Genomic DNA, 8108 nt, shown 5'->3' with positions numbered 1-8108 from the left:
TTAAAAAAAAAAAAAAACTTACACACACACACACACACACCCCCCTACTCATGCATGCATGCACACACACCCACACTCTACACCCCTTTAGCAGAAAAGCAATCAGACTGCCCAGAAGCACATTCTGAAACGTCCCTTCTGTCCAGACGTCCTCCCAGCCTGGGGTGGGGCACCTCCAGAAGACTTCAGAAAGACCTGGTGACAGCGAAGAGCATCAGCTTTGGGATCAGACTGATCTGAGTCTGGATCCTGACTCGGCTACCTTCTTTAGTACCTAAGCTTTCTTTCTGAGCTTTGGTTTCCTGGCTTTACAATGGGGCTACACTCCTGCTCTCGAAGCACTCCTCATGGTCACACTGAATGCCAAAAGTGAAAGGAAAGTGTGTAGCAGAGTGCCTGGAACATAGGAGGCTTTCCGTTTGGGGGAGTGTTGCTGTTCTTAAGGCGGCAACACCATGTGTTTGCAGTGTGGCTGGGTTTATAGGGAACTCTGTAATCGTTCCATCTCACCGGTCAGAGTAGACAAGGCAGGGGGTGAGGGTCAAGACAGCTGGGGGCGGGCATGAATGTCAGCCCCACCAAGGAGTGTTTTTCTGGAGGCTTTCTGCAACACTGATCTCAACCCTCGTGTTTGCACACCCATGAATGTGTGCATGCATGCTGCCTCCTCAGTTTGGACTCCTGGTCCTTCCTCGGTTTTCCGCAGATGTCTTGGAGTCTAGAAGCTGCCGTGGCAGCCTCCCCACCAGGCCAACGAGAACTCTTGTTCACGTCTTCCCTATTCCCTTTCTCAACGGCAGGCTCCTTCTCTCTCCCACAGGGTCTGTCCTGAGCCCCCAACAGGGAGGATTCCCTCCCAAAGAAGGAGCTAACTCAATCTGGCTACTCTCTGAGGCCTTGGAACTTGACAGCAAATGGCTCCCAGGATTTTGCTGGTTTTCCCCTGCAGGGTAAACCCAGCATGGCTTTAAACCCAAAAGTAAACACATGCTTCTCACTTTTCTATCCCAAACCAAGCCTGTGCACCCCCAAAACATACCACAGATCTCTTACACCAAAGTGAATGCCCCGGTCACACTCCTTAACATTGATCCCCCATGGATCAATAGTACAAGCACCTCATTCACTGCAGACTCGCTGTGGTAACTACTATTGCAGTGAAACACTGTGTAATAAGATTTAATCTCCACTAAGTGTTTCTAGTACTAGCGGGCTGGAGGGGGGCAGAAGGAGGAAGAAAGTGTGTGAACTGTGGCTTTTAACAGGTAAACTGTTCACCAGGGGGGTAAAGAGAGGTGTCAGCCAGAAAACTGGTTCTGACTCTGGTCTTTTTTTATTCCATTTTCAAGTTTGGGTGGGAACTGATATACTGTTGTCAGGACCGTTTTTCTCCTTGGGGGTCGACACGCGCGCACACACACACACACACACACTCACACCATGGCCAACCAACCCTTCTCAAATGCATGACTGTAAGCATAGGAACAGGAAACAGATTATGGGTGGATGTTCTTAAAATCACAACCTGTTCGACGTAGGGTGGGGGCCTTACAGAAGGGTGAGGGAGGGGAAGCAGGAGGGATTTTTTTTCCCCCCAGTTAAAAAGGAAACTACCTTTTCAATACTAAAAGCAATGTCTACTTTACTGTCTACCACAGGGGCATGTGAGTAGCTGAGCATCCTCTCAGAACTGCGCTGTCTGGATGTGACCATGACACAGCACATCATGGTACCTGAGCGCTGCACCAGGGTCTCACTGCGATATTCTGGGAAGGCTGTCCATTTCCGTGGCTGCTCAAACCTGCCACCAACCAGTGTGGATGCACATGGGGGAGGAGGGAGGAGAATGCAATGAGAAGGGGACAGTCCGGGTCTTGGAATCCGTGATAAACATCCACGTATGCTAATCACTTGGCACCTCAGGGATGCAAGAAAGTCACACGCCAGAGGTCCCGAGGCAGTGACCATGATGATCCTGGGGCCGAAGACGGTGATAACGGAGATGTGTACTGAACACGGGGCTAGGCGCTTTGCTAAGCCCTTTCGGAAGTTTCTTCTCAAGCTGCACAACAACCCATAAGGCAGCTATTGGAACAATCTCCGTTTTCGGGATGAGGAAATTGAGGTTGAGCGAGGTAAGTAACAGCCCAATGTCATAAAGCTATTAAATTGAGCAGAGGATCAGGGATGTGAGTCCTTGCTGGAGGAATCCAGAGTGGGGAACCTGACAGAAGGCCCTCTGATGCCCTCTGATGTCATCCCCTTGATTTAAAGCAAAGGTGAAGCGCGGCGCCTGGGTGGCTCAGTCAGTTAGGTGTCTGACTCTTGATTTCGGCTCAGGTCATGATCTCAGGGTCATGAGATTGAGCCCTGCTTTGGGCTCTGTGCTCACTGGGGAGTCTGCTTGTGATTCTCCCTCTCCACACCCCTTCCTGCTTGTGCGTGCATGCGCACGCGCTCTCGCTCTCTCGAAAATAAATAAATAAATCCTTAAAAAATAAAGCAAAGGTGAAGGGTCATGACGAAAGTTATTCTGCTGCTGCAGGTAGGACCCAGGTGTCTGAGGGTCAGGAGAAAGGCCAAGTGTAGTGTTTGGGGAGTAATGGTACCTACCCCCACGGTTTTCAGCTCCACTGACTGAGATATGATAAGGGAGATCTAGTTACCTCCTGGTAACAGCTGACTAACATCAGGTTAATCTTGGATTCCTACTGGCAGGACCTAAAAGAAATCTCCCCATCATCCCTCCCTTTCTTATTGTACTCTGTCTTCTTTCTGCCCTAAGGCAAAACTGGTCCCTTGGTCCAAAACTTTCCAGAACTCATTTTATTTTAAATAAGAGCCAAGCTGATTTGTCTGCACAAGGCACACCGCTGTCAGTCTTACCTTCCTAAACACATGACATCCCTCCTCTGAAACCTGCCGTAGCTCCCCAGTACCTATGGATTAAAAGACAACCTCCTCCACATCCACCCCCAAGTCTGGCATCATCTCTTTGCACAACCTTCCCTGCATCCCCCTTTCCACCTCCGCAGAATAGGCATGGCTCCCAGGACGCAGTTCTACCTTCGCCGGGAAAACCTTTCTTCCTCTTCTCCTCTTAGGCCACACACACTGGATCTGCCAGCTCAACAACCATTCCACCACGCACCCCAATTTGTTCATGGCAGCAATGTGCCTACCCCAAAATGCATGACTGTCCCTCCCTGGGCGGCCAGGCGGCACAGTTCTGGCCGATGAACTAAGGACAGAAGTCCCTGAGAGGCATCTCTTCCCAAATGTAACAGTAAAGCCATACTAGGTAAATGTTCTAAGCCTCACTCGTCCTGCTTTCTCTTTCCTGGACTGGAGATGTGAAGCCTGGAGACACAGCAACCACCTTCCCACCTCAAGAACATAGACCTGGGGCCGAAGGCCTATACCTAAGGATGGCATAGTGGAAAGACAGAGCCTGGGTCCCCAGAGCTACGTCGTCCCACCCACCCTTCTTGTTGTCTGACACAAGTAAGCCCCCTCTGGTTAAGTGGCCAGTGGTTAGGATTTCTGCTGCTAACAGCTGAATGCAATCCTATCTGACACACCTCCAGACATTCTTCCTCCTCATTCCATGGGTCAGTTCAGATGCTACCCCCTTTAGGAAATCCTCCACGATTCCCTCAGAGCACAGTAATTACGCCCTTCATTGTGCTTCCACAGTAGTTACTCTTCTCAATTACAGCACTTAGTTAATCCTGCTTGATTTGGCCTGCCCGGCTGCTCAGATTCCTAGGGGGTAGGGGGTCTGGATCCTGCCAACCTCTCCTAGTGCCTGGAGCAGTGTTTTGCATTGAGGGTAGGGGGCTCTACGTCCCCAGTATCTCTACCACGTCTAGAGCAGTGCGCTGGAGCGTGAAGCGAGTGTGTTCCGGGGTCTGGCACTCTACTTACTAACTGTTTGGTCTTGGGCAAGTTGGAGAGCCTCTCTGTGCCTCTGCTTCCTCATCTACAAAAGGGACAGAATGACAGTACTTACCCCACAGGGTTGTCATGAAGACAAAATAACCCTAAGCACTTATAAGGGTTCTTGGCATATAAAAACGTTTAATGACTGCACTCTCATTAGGATGATTATTATAGCTGCTGAATGAACAAATAAATCAACACATAGCTGCTAAATAAATGAATAAAGGAATGAAACCCAGGAAAATTCTGGAGTTCAGACCCTAGGGCAGTGGTCACTGTTCCTTCTTTTTCATACCTACACCTGTCCCTTTACTTTTTCATACTGATGAGGACTCTCCATATCCCATATCCCAGAGCTGCCATAACGGGAGTGTTGAAGGCTAAGAAATAAGGCCTGGCTTGGCACACTGACTTCATTTTTGCTCTGCAGCTTTGGGCAAATTTCTTCACCTCTCTGAGCCTCAGTTTCTTCAACTGTAAACTGAAGATAATAATAGTATTTATCTCATTGGGTTTGGGTGAGAATTAAATGATAAAGCACCTAGAATATAAAGCATTGCGCCTGGCATACTAAAACAGTAAATGTTAGCAACCATTATCAAACACTGTCATTATTCTTTTGGTCAAACGCATGGCATCCTACTCAATCACATGGCCCTGATGGAGATGAGACACTTGGGGTGGGGATCACCTTTCCGCAGGTCAAGATACACTGCACTTCCATCAGAATACCCTTCTTGAGTACCAACAAACACTGTCATTTATCTTTTCCTTTCAATGGGGATTGGTTAATACATCAGATTTACCCTAAATCCCTGGCCTCTGAATTTCCCCTTAAGAGCTGTTAACTTCAGGTGGATCCTCATTGACATCAAACCTAGGCAGAAGGTGCACATGCACACAAGAACAATCAAAGCGTGGCTTTTCAACATCAACAGTATTCCCACAGATCACAGGTCCAGTTACTGTCAGTGATGCATTTAAATCTTACTTGTAGATTCCCTACCCCCCCCACCTTAAAAGAAGATGTGTATACAGCTTTATATAATTTTCCCTTTAAACTTGAATCAAACCTTTATGTTAGTCCCATTCAAGCACTTGAGGGCTCCATTAATCTATTTTTACTTTAAACATGCCATTTTACAAGATATTTATTCCACTTGGTTGTCATCCAAATGCTTTTTGACATTACTGCCCTGGGACTGAACTGCTTAAACTCAGGGCCCTCATAAATAGAAAATCACCTTTTGACTGAAATCTTGAAGAGCTCTCAGAAGCTCACCCCCTTCACTTCAACAGGCATTAATTTCTGCTCTACATAAAGGAGTGTGAGTGTGTGAGTGAGTGTGTGAGTGTGTGTGTGTGTATGTGTGCGCGGTGTTTTAAGAGGGTAAGTGTGGGAGGTCTGAGCTACCCAAGGGATGAAGGGGAGGGATTCCTGCCCCTCAAAAACCTGCCCAACGGGGCCTGCCTCAGACCCGGAGAGCTGCTGACTTGGACATACGGTGATCGTCAGAGACCAGGTAGGGGAAGAACTCTAGGGCCTGACAAGACTTAGTGGACCCCCGGGCCCGCCGGATAACGCCTCTTTCAAAGGAGATGGGTCCAGGGAAAGTCAATATTCCCCCCCCCTCCTCCCCCCCCCCCACCTCCGGACAAACAAAAGGCCATCCCCAAACAGCTGAAGGCAGAGACCCCACTGGCTTTGAAGCCGATCAATCAGGTGGAAGCCCGAACAAATCACAACTTGGCTTCCCCAAGTTTTCTCCCCAGCCTAACGAGCCACCCTCCTCCTCCGCCTCGGAGCTCCGCACAGCTACGGGGCCAAGGGGACGGTCCTGTGATGCTCACTGGTTCCCAACTTTCCGCTCCTCTCCGTCTCCGCAGCCTCCTGCAAAGGGGCTGGGGAAAGGGCAAGTTTGCAAAGGCGAGGATACCAAGTCCTGGGGAAGCCACAAAGACGCCGCAACACCAACAAAGATGAACCTCTCTCTCGTGGGGCGGACGCCAGCGCCAGCTGCCGCTCCGGGGGCGAGCGTGGGCTCGGCTGGCAGAGGCGGCCGCGGGCGTGGGCCGGCCGGCGGCGGACAGCGGAGCCCCCCCCTCCGATCCCCCCCCGGTACGCGGGCGCCCCGCCACCTGAGCCCGGCGTGGGGGCCGGCTCCGCGCTCCCGCCCTGCCCCCGGCAGGTAGCTCGGGCAGCCGCCCGCAGCCACCGGCGGCGACGAGAGGAGAGGCAGCCTCAACCCACGGCGTCATGCTTCCTGCCACCACAGTACGGCGAATCGTCACCAGGAGAGGGGAGAAGAGGGGAGCGCGGGGGAGGGAGGGCAGCTCGCACACGCAGCCCCCCTGCCTGCCAAACCCGCCGGGCCGGGCCACGTCCCGCCGGAGTCCCCGCGGGACCTGCCCCGTTTGCACAAAGCGCCGCAGCTGGGCCACGGAGGGAGGGAGACGGCCACGAAATAAATAAATAAAAACAGAGTCGGGTCTACGTAACGCCCTGTCGAAAGCGGACGCCATATTTTTTTGTGGCTTATGTCGACATAGGGAAACGTAGACATGTTTTTCCTCCTCCTCCTCCTCCTCGGTCTAGCTCCCATTTATCCAAACTTGTAATCAAAACTCTTAAAAAAAAAAATCTCCCACCCCTCCGGATCCTCTTATTTCCTCCCACCCGCAAAAAGGGCCCGCAACCCCCCCTTCCGCACCCCCCTTCCAATCACAAACCCGGCCAAGTCCCATTAACAACACATTTTCGGGAGCCGCGGCGGCGGCGGCGGCGGTGGGAAAGTTGGGCTGGAGTGGCCGGCGCCGGGCGTGCGGGGCTCGGGGCTGGCGGCGCCGGGCGGGGGGTGCGGGGCGCCGAGGCGAAGTTTCTTACCTGCGCCGGGGCTGGGGACGCGGGGACCCGGGCTGGGAGCGCGGAGACGCGGCACGGGCGTTCCAAAATGGAACTCTGCTGGCTCCCCCCACCCACTCCCCACTCCCCACCGGGCGCCGGGCTCGGGCTCCGTGGGAAAGAGGGGCACGGCCAGCCTGCCAGACAGACGGACAGGAAAAGCCCCCGTACGGGGAACAGTGGCCAAAATTTTAAAAAGAAAAAAAAAAAAAAGGAAAAAAAAAAGGGGAAAAAAAAATGTCTCGATCAGTGGGGAATCTACGCCAAAACCCACATGATCTGTAACGTCAGCATGCGTATTTGCATACGATACCACCACCCGAGCTGCCACCCGGGCTCGGGTTCCGCAGAAAGTTACAAAGTGAAATTCAGCCCCCTCCGGAGACGCCGGCGAAATGTCATTTTCAGGCGGGAGCTGGGGGGGAGGCTGGCCCTAAAGGCGCTGGTTACTAGCCGAGGTTGGGGGGGGGCAGTAAATTAACTTAAAAGTCTGAGCCCAGTAACGGACTCGGTGGAATTTCTGCAAGGGGAGGAGGGGGAGGCGCGAGCGAGATCATTGAATATTAAGCACGACCCGGCCCGGCGGCCGCGGCCAAACCCTCCCGGTGCAATACCCATTTTCTTTATGAAAAGTTCAAGGTGTCACTGATGAGCTCAACAAACTGTTGATCCTGACCACGTGGAGTGGCAGACAGAGGGACTGTGGGGCGCGGCTGCTGGTCCTGAGCCGGCGGCACCCCCCGACCCCGCGTCCCTCTCGCGGCTCGAGGGGCCGCGCGCGGGTGGGGCCGCCACGCGCCCAGGGCGCTGCCGCGCTTTCTCCGCGTCTTTGGGCTCAGGGAAATAATAACTAAAAAAAAAAAAAAAAAATTTTTTTTTAAGCGAGATATGTTTTGCTCCAGGAATAGTAATAAGAGGGCTTGGGGTAGGGAGGGTGAGAAAGAGCCCCCACTTATATAACGACTCGAAATTAGATGACTCTTGCTGGGGAGATTCGGCGATTTGCGCTTGCGCCAGGTCTGAGGTTGGTTAAAGATCCTCAAACTTTTTCCCTTAAGAGCCAATAAACAAACAGACGCCCCGGGAGCTGACTTAAACTCTTGTCGGGCCGGCGTTCGCTGGGATTCTCAGACTCGGAGAAATGCACACCCCTGCGGCGCTCGCAGGGAAGTCCCTCGGAAGCAGGGCGGGTCACTTTCGGAACTGGGACTCTGGCGTTCCCGGCGGGAAGGGATCCCTAAGCTGCCCCCTGGTTCCCCTCGGG

The 8108-nt window shown here is 52.6% G+C and overlaps 1 protein-coding gene across 2 annotated transcripts in view; it reads right to left on the bottom strand.

The window, feature by feature from the left end:
* Nucleotides 1-7101, bottom strand: part of ZHX2 (zinc fingers and homeoboxes 2) — a 154290-nt gene extending 147189 nt beyond the window's left edge. For both annotated transcript variants that reach the window (XM_032415941.1, XM_032415942.1), the window contains exon 1: nucleotides 6827-7101. The gene's annotated coding sequence lies outside the window, so the exon portion shown is untranslated. The remainder of the gene's footprint in view (nucleotides 1-6826) is intronic.
* Between the last annotated feature and the right edge of the window lie 1007 nt (nucleotides 7102-8108).

This window comes from Phoca vitulina, unplaced genomic scaffold (assembly GCF_004348235.1).
Source record: "Phoca vitulina isolate PV1807 unplaced genomic scaffold, GSC_HSeal_1.0 scaffold18, whole genome shotgun sequence".
Lineage (NCBI taxonomy): Eukaryota > Metazoa > Chordata > Mammalia > Carnivora > Phocidae > Phoca > Phoca vitulina.
This window is presented reverse-complemented; position numbering and strand designations above follow the sequence as displayed.